This window comes from Monodon monoceros, unplaced genomic scaffold (assembly GCF_005190385.1).
Source record: "Monodon monoceros isolate NGI ecotype Baffin Bay Population unplaced genomic scaffold, NGI_Narwhal_1 Super_Scaffold_16, whole genome shotgun sequence".
Taxonomy (NCBI): Eukaryota; Metazoa; Chordata; class Mammalia; order Artiodactyla; family Monodontidae; genus Monodon; species Monodon monoceros.
In genome coordinates, this window is record NW_021703772.1 from 81,705,294 (window position 1) to 81,719,864 (window position 14,571).

At 36.0% G+C, this 14,571-nt stretch overlaps 1 protein-coding gene across 1 annotated transcript in view; it reads right to left on the reverse strand.

Moving 5' to 3' along the window:
• Window positions 1–361: 361 nt before the first annotated feature.
• Window positions 362–14,571, reverse strand: part of LOC114896587 — a 171,423-nt gene continuing 157,213 nt past the window's right edge. Inside the window, exon 5 of the mRNA XM_029224607.1 lies at window positions 362–1,864. The gene's annotated coding sequence lies outside the window, so the exon portion shown is untranslated. The remainder of the gene's footprint in view (window positions 1,865–14,571) is intronic.

Below are 14,571 nucleotides of genomic sequence, written 5' to 3' on the forward strand. Positions count from 1 at the left end.
GCTGGTTCTTAATATAATGTGGAAGAAATATAAATTACAGCTATCTGACACAAGATACGTTGCTGTGGTTAAAGAATAGCTGAAGATCAAAATAAGATATGACATGTGGATGAGTTAAAAAAGGAAATATTAGAGAAAGAAGAAATTTGACTACAGGTTGCTTATAGAGAAGCACTGTTTATAGGAACTAGTTCCATTAATTTAGCAATGGTCAATTTTAACTATTTTCTTAAATAGTTAGGTGAATTATGTATATCGAACTAAGAGAAGATTTAAATCATGATTAGAGTGTAATTCTGAGAAAAGAAGTTTTAGAAACAGTCACTTAATAAAAGGGTTAAGAAAGATCTCCCTACTCCTGAGAGCTGTTATACTAGATTGGTTTACTGAAGGAAGCAATGAAATCTATTTTTCTGAAGATCCTTAAAAAGAGAAGGCATACATTATCAGCAGTTCAGAAAGGTTTAGGTGTCTCTCTGCCAGAAAGCCGCCAGTGGATAATCACTTATGGTTCTATAAAGCCTAGTGACTGCATAATAATGCTATTCTTATAACTACGAGGAAAGGGCAACACAGCTGCTTTTTCTTTTCTTTTGTGATCAGGATTTGCTGTCCAAAAAGTTGCAGAATAATTTGAATGTAATTAGATGAAATTTTCCCCAACAGAAAAGCAAGAACTAATTTTGACTCTAGTTACTGAAAGAAAACTCAGAAGCTACACTGGGTTTTTTAAACATTTATGGTCTCCTTTACCTAGAAAGCATCCCTTTATGTACAGCTTAAAAAGCAGACTCATATGCTGGATGACTTTAGGCCTATGAGTTGAATTAACACTAAATTAAAAATTCTGAACATATCTACAGTTTCTTTGTTTGTATAAAATGCTTGGAGAAATTCAACTTTAGTGCATTCTACTCAAATTTTTGAGTTTACTTTTATTTCATTTTATATTCATCTACTTAAGTCTTTATTTTCAATTAAAGTAGAGAAAGCAGATTCCATACATTTATTATTTTTTTCTTTATAATCCAGTCAATTTCTTTCCAAGCAAACCCCCTTTAAAGGGTAATGTAATTAATTTCAATTTTGAAGATGGCACTGTGGTCCATAATCCTTGGCCAGCTATTTTTCCAGGAGCAATAAGAGCTGCTGTGAAAGTAATGAAATGTTCAATGGGATCCTGCAGTGTATGATTATCATAAAATATAAAGCTATTAGGGATGTAAAGGGATGACACCCCAAGATTTTGGAGCACTTCAGAATAGTTGTTTAAAATAAGTGAGGGAAAAAAATGTAGAAATTAAACAAAAAAAATTCATACATGGTATGGATAATTTTAAAATAAGTAGAAAATAATTCTAACTTCCCAAACTATTTAGTATTTGTAGTTATATGATATGTGTGTCCAAGATAGATGCAAAGAGCCCTATTTTCAAACATGGGTACTTAATTTTTATTATTTAGATTTTTTGTATTTAGGGATATAATGTAGTCCTATACTATATAGTACTCCAGGTAAGCAAAAGCAGCTTACTATAATTTTTGACATGCAGCAGTACTCAGGAAAAAAAGAAAAAGAAAAAGAAATAGCTATGCTTATATAAATTGCTATACTAAAGACTACTTTTTATTTTTTCATTAAAACATAAGATAATTCTACTTGTTTCTACATACTTAATAATAGAAAACTCATAGCACAAATATTTCATTGCTTGCCTCCAAAAAATTGTTGACATCCTCCGTGGCCATCTGTCAAGGTGATCATTCCTTTGTGTTTGATGGAATTAGAGGAGTATCACAGTTCTACAGATTGATGAAGAAAAATATTCTGTGCTCTTGGCTTCTGGTATATATTTCCTTGGTCCTGTTAAAAAGGAAATAAGGGTGAATTCTGAACAGACAGTTATTCTATATTTCTTTAGATTCATATTTAAAGACATTTTGAGATTCTTAACGAGGTCTCGTTAAGAATCATAGAATTTTAGTCTTACACACAGGACTTGCTAAATTTATGACTCCAGGTAAGAAAGAGCTATATAAATCAGATGATTCAATCCCCATATCTTACAGGATAGGAAACTGAAATCCAGACAGGTTAAACAACTCAGCCATTGTTACAATCAACTGGTAGCAGAGCCAGTGTGACAAACCAGTTCTTATCATTTCAAATCCAGGGCTCTTTCCTCTAGTTATCTCCCAGCAGGTAGAAGAGAAGACTCTCTGGAAGAGGAAGGGAGACTGGGAATAGCATTATCATGACCAAGCTAGTTTCTCAGCCCTAATGCTTAGAGAAAAATCTAGAAAGAAAGAACAAACATGATAGTTAAGTAATATTTAGATTATTCATTCAAAGCACAGCACTTGCTCAATGAACACCTATGATACTATTTTATTAAAGTACGATTAAGAGTATTTTATTAAAAATGACCAATCACTGTTAAATTTCTGAATTTCAAACAATTATGATCACTTATTTTTTCTAATCTTTGGTACTGCAACAATCTATTATCCATATAGCAAAAAAAGGATATTTTTATTATCCACAGAGCAATATTTTTAATAAGAAAATTGGATTTTAGACACTCTTGATCAAAACACTTCAAAGATATCCCAGAGCATCTATGATAAAATCCAAAGGCCTTATCTTGCCTTAGATGATTGGGCCCTGGCTACCTCTGAGAGCCTATCCTATCATTTTTCCCCTTGCTGTGTAATCTACAGCCTAGTGGTCTTCTTGTTCTTCCTTAAATATACTAAGCACACTTTTGGGTAAGGTCTTTGACCTTGGTTCCTCCTCAGACTGGAACATTTCTCCATCTAGGTGCATGTCTGTTCCCAATGACTGAAACATTCTTTTCCCTGAGAGCTCCACTGCATGTTTCAAGAATCTGCTCAAATGTCACCTCCCAGAGAGGTTTTCTCTTACTACTAGCTAAACAACTTTCCCACCCTCCAGCATTCATCCCTCTCCCTACTGACCCTCATTTTTCTATACCCATACGTACTTCATTTCCAGTCACAGTATTTATAATTTCTAGATATTAAACAACCCAATATAATCCCCAGGGGGCCAGATGTGTTTTGGGATTAAGTATCATTTGAGTTTTTAAAGGTAATATGGTAAATGGACTATAATTATGCGGCCTCTCCCCCTAGTCTGAGAGGTCTGGGACAGCACTCTGAAATAAAATGTTAATATCTCTACAGCAAAACATATATCCATTCTCAGTGGTATTTGTAAAAAGACAATAAATAGCTCATATCAGTTTTACCACTAAACAAGTTAAGATTAGGTCAGGTTTTACCATTATATGAATTGCAAAAACTTTCAGTTTTAGAGCTTTTGGATTTTGGAATTGCAGATAAAGGATTGTGGAATATACTATGCATTAGTTTGTTTATTGCCTGTCTCCTCTATGTAATGTATGCTCACAAGACCAGCTTTTTTTTTCTTTTTCTGCCGTATGCCCAAGTACCTAACAGATAAGTACTCAATAAATATTAGTTAAGTAGGTAAGTGAAGGTTTCTGTAAGGATTAGTTTTTTTTTTTAACATTATAAGTAAACCCTATCCTATAATAATATTCTTCTCAGTTGAAGGAAGTTGAAAAAATTATTTTAAAAGCTTCTTAAAATTATTTCTTCTTATATGGGTTGCTGAAAGAAAAAAATATGATAAACAGCACTTAGATAATATTACTCTACCATAAAAAGGAACAAAATTGGGTCATCTGTAGAGACGTGGATGGACCTAGGGACTGTCATACAGAGTGAAGTAAGTCAGAAAGAGAAAAACAAGTATATTAACGCATATATGTGGAACCTAGAAAAATGGTACAGATGAACCGGTTTGCAGGGCAGAAATAGAAACACAGAAGTAGAGAACAAACGTATGGACACCAAGGGGGTAAAGGATGGTGGGGGGTGGGATGAATTGGGAGATTGGGGTTGATGTGTATACACTAATATGTATAAAATAGATAGTAAGAACCTGCTGTATAAAAAAATAAAATTCAAAAAAACCCCAAAACAAAACTACAGGAAACAACACCTGGGCTGTGTAATATAGTGGGAAGAGTTTTCAACTGGAATTCTAGAGATCTAGGTGATTCCTTGCATTCCCATTTTCTATTTAATTACTTATCTATTTATCATTTATCTATCCACCTTCCATCAATCTATCTCTTTATCTTTGATTTAGATACCTTACCATTCTTGGCCCAACATATTATCTCTAAAATGAGAAGGCAGAACTCAATCTTTAGTAGTTCTATGACTTCACTGAATTAAGTAATTGAGGCAGTAACCACTCTGACTATCCCAGAAGCTGGCTGGCCAGTCTGAAAGACATATAATCTTGTTTATTTAATCTACAATTTAAAAATTAGAGATAAGTTTTTAATTAAATTTAAGCATGCCTGTTTTGAAGTGACACATTTGTAAAATATCTACCTTGTATCACAGGTAAACAATACTGAACTTCTGTGTGAGTTTCTGCATAAGAGTATGCCTAATAATAACAAATACTTATTGGGCATTTACTATGTGCCAAGTGCTATTCTAAGCTCCGTATGTATAGTATTAAACTTACAATTCTATTAGCTAGGTACTAATATTAAATCTCTGTGGTATATTAGATTATTCCTCCCTTTCCCCACCACACGTTCATGGGAGGTGCATGTGTACCTCTCTGCTCTTTGAGTTTGGGCTTGGCCACGTGACTTGCTTTGACCAAAGAGGATAACAGCAGGCAACACACAAGCAGAGCCTTGAAATACATAGCTTTAGTAAGTGGGCTTCCTCCTTGCACTCTTTCTTTTTATTCTGAGAAAAAAATGTTTCAGGTAGCTATAGGTCCAAGGAAGATGAGACATGTGGCACAGACTTAGGCCCATCCTCTACTTGGAACCACGTCCAGTTGAGCTCAACCTGGATCAGACCTCCTCCTGCTTACCCCCCAGACTTCTGAGCAAGAACTAAATGCATTTGTGACATGCCAGTGAGATTTTTGTGGTGGTCTGTACTGCAGCAAAAGCTCACTGATAAACTTCCTTTTTATAGACAGCAAAAATGAGGGTCAGAGATTGAGTAATTTGTCCAAACTTTCACAGCTAATAAAGCGGTGGAGGTGGATATGAAGCCATGCAAGTCTAGCTCAAGGGCCTACACTCTTAAGCCCCTATGCTATATTGCCACTACATTATACTGGCATACTGTATTATAAGATATTAAGCCATTTATTAATACGGCAGTGGGTGATCTGGCACATATTGAAATTCATAATTGTAGTCTAATTGTCAGTGGACAAAGATGTCTTGTAGCTTTGAGTGTAAAGTTTCATCTTGAGACATTAATAAATATAAAATAAATGTACTATTTTCTGGAGTCAAACTAATAAGACTACACATCTCTTGAAGTAGCTTCCCAGCTCACCCTGACACCGAACAGTGGCCCTCAGTGCTCATAGCTCTACCGCATAATTCTACCCTCTGACTTTGGCTGACCAATTCAGGAATGCATCTGTGATCTAAGCTGAATCATCCAGGTTTCTCTTTTAGTAGCTTGAAATTTTGACATATGAGTGGGAGTCCCCATGAATGGCTCTACTCTAGAGAAAGATGAAATCCCCAGAGCTATCCTTGTTCATTTTCTTCCCACCTGTGAATTTCATGATACTCTACTATCTTCCCAGGCAAATGCCCTTTTAAAAATAGGCTTGCTAAACTCTGTTTTTTCTTACTGCAACCAAAAGAAAATCCATTGTTTTCTTTTAAAAAACCATTGTTCTTTTTGTTATAATTTAAAAGTGCAGAGGAAGGATTTCTTAAAAAGACCAAATGAAGCTTGCATTTGCTTTTTGATCCTGTCAAAGTAATTTTGCAGTTTAGAGTTATGGATTGTGTGTCTCCTGATACTAGTTAAAAATTCTTCCGTATTTTAAAAACCAGGGTTCATGGACCCTAAAGGATCTGTGGATAGAACTGTATTTTAGTAAAGTTGCAAAAAGTAGATTTCCTTTGTAACCCTATGTATTTTATGCATTTAAATACATTTTGTTTGTAAGGAGCTTTCTATATGCCTTTTGATAATGAAAGGCAAGTAAACATATGGGATTATCTTTGTCATTGATTCACTCAGAAACTATTTATGAGACTCAAATATATTCCAGACATTGTTTTAGATACTGAAGATACAACAGGGATGAGACAAAGTCTCTGCCCTCATAAAGGAATAAGAAAGAATATGAGGAATATAATTTAAAAATTTCATAGTACTGTTAGTAATGAACTTGGTACATCTATACAGTAAGGAGATGAGGGTAGCTTGAAAGTGTGAGAGTATGTGGTGGTAAAATGCCCGTGGAAAGTTTATGAGCAATCCTTAATCTATACCTAATCTTCAAGAGGAATATATCAGCATATATAGGGAACCCTGCAAGAAATCTTATGTAAGAGTAAATAATAAAGCATTCAATACTACCACCACCACAATGGCAATGATTTTTATGCTTTTTACTTTACCAGTGATTTCATATCTACTACTACAATATAACCTCAATACTTCTTCCAGATGAGCAGGAGAGAAAATGAAGCCTCAGAAGTTTGAGAAATTTGACCACTTTGCGTAGTGGTAAAACCAACTACACCCTGGTTTCTAAGTTTCCCAGCTTTTCTTTTCATTATACCACACTACATCATCTTAACAAAAGACAATTAGTTTCACAGCAGGCAGCGATGAAATTTCCTTTTATTTACTTCTGTGAGCTACTTGTGAAGTGGGAGAAAGAAGCAACATTATTGGGGTCACACAGAAGCTGCTGGTAACAAATTGAACATCTTTTGTCTTCAGGCATAAGCTCAAATCACTTTGGGATGCCATGATAGAATTGGTAGTGGAGGAGTTTAAGAATGCATTACAGCAGACTTTTCCCAACCAGAAGATTTAACCATCTAGAGTAGGGGTTGGCCAACTTCAGCCAGCGAACAAACCCAGTTTGCCACCTGTTTTTTCTATGCCCCCCGCGTCCCCCCAAGCCAAGAATGGTATTTACATTTTAAGTGGTTCAGAAAGCACCACAAGAAAAAAAAATCATGACACCTGAAAATTATATGAAATTCAAATTTAAGTGTCCATAAATAAAGCTGAAACACAGCCATGCTCATTCGTTCATGTATCACCTGTGACTTCTTTCATGCCTCAACAGTAGTTGAGGACCTGCTGGTCAGTCAAGCCTAAAATATTTACTATCTACCTGGCCTTTAACAGAAAAAGTTAGCTGATCGCTGATCTAGAAGGTCACAGAGTTTTCCAAGGAGTTCATGTTAAAGGTGGTAAAAACATCTGTTTAAATTTTTAATTTAAGAAATTAGTAACTGCATAGTTATCTAATGGAATGATTTGAGAGCACCCGAGGCATATGAGTCAATGACTATCCTAGGGGCCTGAGAAGCATGCTTGCATCTCAGCCACTCAGGCAGCTGATCACTCGGATGACCTCCTTGACACCATGGTGTTTGTGATTATTACAGAGGTTTAAATTGTTTAACTACCAGTCCTACATTTTCAAATTTACTGTCACACAGAATGCTGGTTAAAGACAGCAAATACAAAGAAACTTTTGGTGACATATAATTAATGAGGAGAATAAAAATTCTATGAAGCCTGTAAATCTGCCTTAAGATGACTGTCATCAAATCTGTAAGTTGCATTTATCTAATCAAAAGGAACCCCTAAAAGACTCAAATATTCTAAAAGTCAGTATTAAAAAGAATATGGTGATGATCATTTTCAAAATTTTCTTGAGTAAAATTTTCTCTTATTTAGAAATTAAAATCAGCTGATTTTGCAAGCAGATTTACAGGCTTCATAGGAGTTTTATGCAATAAACAGTTTTCTAAATATTTATGTTTTTGAAACTTGTTGTATTTAGAAATGTTACTTCTCTGAATGTTCACTGTAGAGGTCCATTTCCCCTTGATTTGTAATGTTCCTTCATAAAGCTTTGGGTTGTGATCTAATTTTTAACAATATAGGTTCCCAACATTTTTGTAACTGAAAAACAATGACATTCTTCTTGAAAGTTTTAACACTTACCTATTAAAAAATGTTGAGAAACACTGTACCAAAGAATAGGGAAAATAAGTGATAATACTTATTGACTCTACATATTCATTCATTATTCTTCCAGCAAACAAATGAGTAGAAACTCTTTGCCAGCCTTGTAGAAAAAAGCCAAGAGATAAATGACAGTTTTTGTTTTCAAGCAGCTTACAGGCCGGTAGCTAGAAAAGTGACAAGTATACCGATTGTTAAAATTCAGTTTGTTAACTTCTTTAATAGATGTAAAGTAAGGTGCTCACAGATGTAAAGAAGCTGCTACTTTATAATCTAGACAAAAATGAACTCAGTTCCTGGTGGCGAAAACAGAAGAGAGACTCTCTTTTCAAAAAGGATGCACTTTAGTTACAGACATAAGGAAGGCAGGGTCTAGTGAATGTTTATCTAGAAAAAAGGATAAATTAAATATTCTCAACAGATGACCAAATTCTCCTTTTCTCTTAATTTCCAGAGAGTTTACACAATACCTTCATTCAAAACTTTTGGGAGTCAGATGTGTTTTGTAATTAACAACTTTTTAGTTTTGAAAGGTAAGTTTAAATCCATTATAACTGTTAAAAAACATACCAAAACTAAAAAAAAAAACAAAAAACCACAAGTTTTTAATGCCTAAAACCTACATCAAAGACTGCTCTGTACCAAAAGATAATTTTAGGCTTCCTGTCGCTGATAATAACTTATTCAAAAAGAATAAACTATCATGAGTTGATGAACAGATACATAAAATGTACTACCATCTATACAATGGAATATTATTTGGCCATAAAAAGGAATGAAATTCTGACACATGCTACAACATGGATGAAACTTGAAAACATTATGCTAAGTGAAAGGATCAAGACACAAAGAGCAGAATAATGTATGATTCTATGTACATAAAATGTACAGAATAGGCAAATACATAGAGGCAAAAAGAAGATTAATGACTGCCAGGGGCCTGGAGTAGAGGGGAATGAAGAGTGACTGCTAAGGGGTACAGGGTTTCTTTTTGGGGTGATGAAAATGTTCTGGAATAAGTGGTAATTGATGTACAACATTCTGAATACACCAAAAAGCACTGAACTGTACAATTTAAAATTGTGAAATTTATAACAAATTGTATTTTAATAAAGCTGTCATCAAAATTTTTTCTATGAAGAAGAATGAACTTATTTTATCAGAGAATGTTCAATCTCTAAAGTATTAAAAATAAACTGCTAAGATGAACTATCCTAGGGAACTATTTCTGTTTGTGACTGAATAACCACATTGATCTTGTAAGATAGCTAAAAGAAAGTAGTAATAAAGTTCTTCAGACACTTCACGTTTAAAAATCTAAGCACATACACAAAAATCTAAAACATGGGAACACATATAATTAGTATGGATAAGTAAAGAAAAATAAGAAAAGAATCAAACGATAGACTAAACCTGGTTTAGGCTATAGTTTGTCCTTACTTCAAACACATAACAAAAATTAAAAATTCCAATCAGATGCTGAAAATAGTCCTAAAGCGTTAATCTGGTATTTTTTCCCCCTCTAAATTCAAAGTCCAAATTAGGTTAGGAAATATTTATAAACCAATCTACAACCACTACAATAGGATCACTGTGAACAATGGTATTTGGGAACTGGAATAAATTTAAAATTGAAGATTCAATCAGAAGAATGAAAGAATGAAGAAATTAGAATCTGTCTGAATTTGAACCTGAAGTTTTAACATGCAAAAGGTGAATTATAGAGCAAAAAACAAACAAGAAAAGAGACAGCAAAGTCCACCAAAATCTATGTTCATTTACTTGAGTCCCATACTGATGTTCCAGTTAGGCTTGAGCTGAAGATATTACTATCTAGAATACTTAAATTGGCTTGATGATTCAGGTGTTAAGATCAACTGAATGATTGCTTCCATTGGTAGATCACAACTAGTCAGCAAATGGGTAAAGAGAGAAATTTACTCCAGTGGTTTGGGAAAGTCTACAGTGAAATTACAACTGCATAATCTTCATATATATATATGAAAATTTGTACATATACTGAAAATTTTTGAGTCAAAAAGCTTTATATATGTAGCAAGAAACACTTTCTTTAATATTCATCGAAAATAAATTGTAACAGGATAAAATTCTTACCAAATTACCAATATTTATTTAGTTATATATATTTTTATACTTTGTGTCTTATTCCTATTGGGCAACGTAAGTAAAATAAATAAATTTCAATTTATAAATATAACATAACAATATGATTACTAGATTCTAGGAAATGACCATGAGATAAATTCAAGCAGCTCCCAATATTTACTTTAATATGTGGTAAATCACAACAACACTATTAGAAATTCTTTTATTTGTTTTGGTTTTTTAAGATCATAATATAAGTTTACTACTAGAAAGCTTAATAATATAAAGTATAAAATATAATTGGATCTAGGTAATTTAGCAAAATATGAGCTTCCCAATCATTTTATAGAAGCTGCTATCTCTTGAACAGTTTGTATAAAATCATGTGGTATGTTTGAAGTATGAGAAAAAAAAGAATTCAGAATTGTTTCGTAAGTAGTACACTCAACATTGGAGATAGAAAGGGATGATGGGTAGGTACATATATGTGACAATAACATAGCAACAGCAACTGATTTGTATGAAAATCAGTCTATAGGTCCTGTTTAGGATGAAGAAATTGGCTAATGCTTGCAGCTAGAAGTAAGTAGTTTTATGGCTTTACTTTTCTTTTTGGAATGAAAATATTAAAATAACATGTAAAGAGGGAATTCCCTGGTGGTGCAGTGGTTAAGACTTTGCCTTCTAATGCAGGAGGTGAGTGTTTGATACCTGGTCGGGGAGCTAAGATCGCACATGCCTCGTGGCCAAAAAACCAAAACATAAAACAGAAGCAATACAGTAACAAATTCAATAAAGACTTTAAAAATGGTGTACAGCAAAAAAATCTTTACCAAAAAAAACCATGTAAAGATACTGTGATCAGGAGACCTTCAAGATGGAGGAGGAGTGAGATTTGGAGATCACCTTCCTCCCCACAAATACATCAGAAATACATCTACCTGTGCAACAACTCCTACAGAACACCTACTGAATGCTGGTAGACCTCAGACTTCCCAAAAGGCAAGAAACTCCCCAAGTACCTGGCTAGGGCAAAAGAAAAAAGAAAAAACAGAGACAAAAGAATAGGGCAGGACCTGCCCCTCTGGGAGGGAGCTGTGAAGGAGGAAAAGTTTCCACACACTAGGAAGCCCCTTTATGGGCAGAGATGGGGGGTGGCAAGGGGGAATCTTCGGAGCCATGGAGGAGAGCACAGCAATAGGGGTGCAGAGGGCAAAGTGGAGAGATTCTAGCACAGGGAGTAGGTGCCGACCAGCACTCATCAGCCCGAGAGGCTTGCCTGCTCACCTGCCAGGGCAGGTGGGGGCTGGGAGCTGAGGCTCCAGCTTCGGAAGTCAGATGCCAGGGAGAGGACTGGGGTTGGCTGTGTGAATGCAGCCTGAAGGGGGCAAGTGCACCACAGCTAGCCGGGAGGGAGTCTGGAAAGGCCTAAGAGGCAAGAGACTATTGTTTTGGGGTGTGCAAGGAGATTCAGAGCACCACCTAAACGAGCTCCAGAGATGGGTGTGAGCCGCGGCTATCAGTGTGGACACAAGAGACGGGCATGAAACAGTAAGGCTGCTGCAGCCACCAAGAAGCCTGTGTGCAAGCACAGGTCACTATCCATATCTCCTCTCCTGGGAGCCTGTGCAGCCTGCCACTGCCAGGGTCCCGTGATCTAGGGACAACTTCCCCAGGAGAACACACGGCGTGCCTCAGGCTGGGGGAACATCACGCCAGCCTCTGCCACTGCAGGCTTGTCCCGCATTCCGTACCCCTCCCTCCCCCTGGCCTGAGTGAGCCAGAGCCCCAGAATCAGCTGCTCCTTTAGGCCCCTCCTATATGAGCAAAGAACAGACACACTCAGGCGACCTACATGCAGAGGTGGGGCCAAATCCAAAGCTGAACCCCAGGAGCTGTGCGAACAAAGAAAGAGAAATCTCTCCCAGCAGCTTCAGGAGCAGTGGATTAAATCTCCACAATCAACTTGATGTACGCTGCATCTGTGGAATACCTGAATAGACAACGAAATCCCAAATTGAGGAGGTGGACTTTGGGAGCAACTGTAGACTTGGGGTTTGCTTTCTGCACCTAATTTGTTTCTGGTTTTATGTTTATCTTAGTTTAGTACTTAGAGTTTATTATCATTGGTGGATTTGTTTATTGATTTGGTTGCTCTCTTCCTTTTAATATAAAGATATAAATAAATTTTCCCTTTTTCTCTTTTTACGAGTGTGTATGTATATGCTTCTTTGTGTGATTTTGTCTATATAGCTTTGCTTTTACCATTTGTCCTAGGGTTCTGTCTGTCGTCTTTTTCTTTATTTTTCTGTATAGTTTTTAGTGCTGCTTATCATTGGCAGATTTGTTTTTTGGTTTCGCTGCTCTCTTTTTTCTTTCTTTTTTTTAAAAATTACTTTTCAAATTTTTTTATTATTAATAATTAAAAAATTTTTAATTTTAATAACTTTATTTTATTTTTTTCTTTCTTTCTTTTTCTCTGAGCCATGTGGCTGACAGGGTCTTGGGGCTCCGGCTGGTTGTCCAGCCTGTGCCTCTGAGGTGGGAGAGCCAACTTGAGGACATGGTCCACCAGAGATAACCTGGCTCCACGTAATATGAAACAGCGAAATCTCTCCCAGAGACCTGCATCTCAATGGTAAGACTGAGTTCCACTTAATGACCAGAAAGATACAGTGTTGGACACCCTATGCCATACAACTAGCAAGACAGGAATACAACCCGACCCATTAGCAGAGAGGCTGCCTAAAAACATAATACGGTCACAGACACCCCAAAACACACCTCCGGGCGTAGTCCTGCCCACCAGAAAGACAAGATCCAGCCTCAGCCACCAGAACAAAAGGTACCAGTCCCCTCCACGAGAAAGCCTACACAAGCCACTGAACCAACTTTAGCCATTGGGGGAAGACACCAAAAACGACAGGAACTATGAACCTGCAGCAGGCGAAAAGGAGATCCCAAACACAGTAAGTTAAGCAAAATGAGAAGGCAGAGAAACACACAGCATATGAAGGAGCAAGGTAAAAACCAACCAGACCAAACAAATGAAGAGAAACTAGGCAGTCTACCTGAAAAAAAATTCAGAGTAATGATAGTAAAGATGATCCAAAATCTTGGAAATAGAACGGAGAAAATACAAGAAACGTTTAACAAGCACCTAGAAGAACTAAAGAGCAAACAAACAATGATGAACAACACAATAAATGAAATTAAAAATTCTCTAGAAGGAATCAATAGCAGAATAACTGAGGCAGAAGAAAGGATAAGTGACCTGGAAGATAAAATAATGGAAATAACTACCGCAGAGCAGAATAAAGAAAAAAGAATGAAAAGAATGGAGGACAGTCTCAGAGACCTCTGGGACAACATTAAACGCACCAACATTCGAATTATAGGGGTTCCAGAAGAAGAAGAGAAAAAGAAACGGACTGAGAAAATATTTGAAGAGATTATAGTTGAAAACTTCCCTAGTATGGGAAAGGAAATAGTCAATCAAGTCCAGGGAGCACAGAGAGTCCCATACAGGATAAATCCAAGGAGAAACACGCCAGGACACATATTAATCAAACTATCAAAAAATAAATATGAAGAAAAATATTAAAAGCAGCAAGGGAAAAACAACAAATAACATACAAGGGAATCCCCATAAGGTTAACAGCTGATCTTTTGGCAGAAACTCTGCAAGCCAGAAGGGAGTGGCAGGACATATTTAAAGTGATGAAAGGGAAAAACCTACAACCAATATTACTCTAGCTGGCAAGGATCTCATTCGATTTGACAGAGAAATTAAAACGTTTATGGACAAGCAAAAGCTAAGAGAATTCAGCACCACCAAACCAGCTTTACAACAAATGCCAAAGGAACTTCTCTAGGCAGGAAACACAAGAGAAGGAAAAGACCTACAAAAACAAACCCAAAACAAGTAGGAAAATGGTAATAGGAACATACATAATGATAACTACCATAAATGTAAATGGATTAAAGCTCCAACCAAAAGACATAGACTGGCTGAATGGATAAATAAACAAGACCCATATATATGCTGTCTACAAGAGACCACTTCAGACCTAGGGACACATACAGGCTGAAAGTGAGGGGATGGAAAAAGATATTCCATGCAAATGGAAATAAAAAGAAAGCTGGAGTAGCAATTTTCATATGACAAAATAGACTTTAAAATAAAGAGTATTACAAGAGACAAAGAAGGACACTACATAATGATCAAGGGAGCAATCCAAGAATATAACAACTGTAAATATTTATGCACCTAACATAGGGGCACCTCAATATATAAGGAAAATACTAACAGCCATAAGGGGGAAATCGACAGTAACACAATCATAGTAG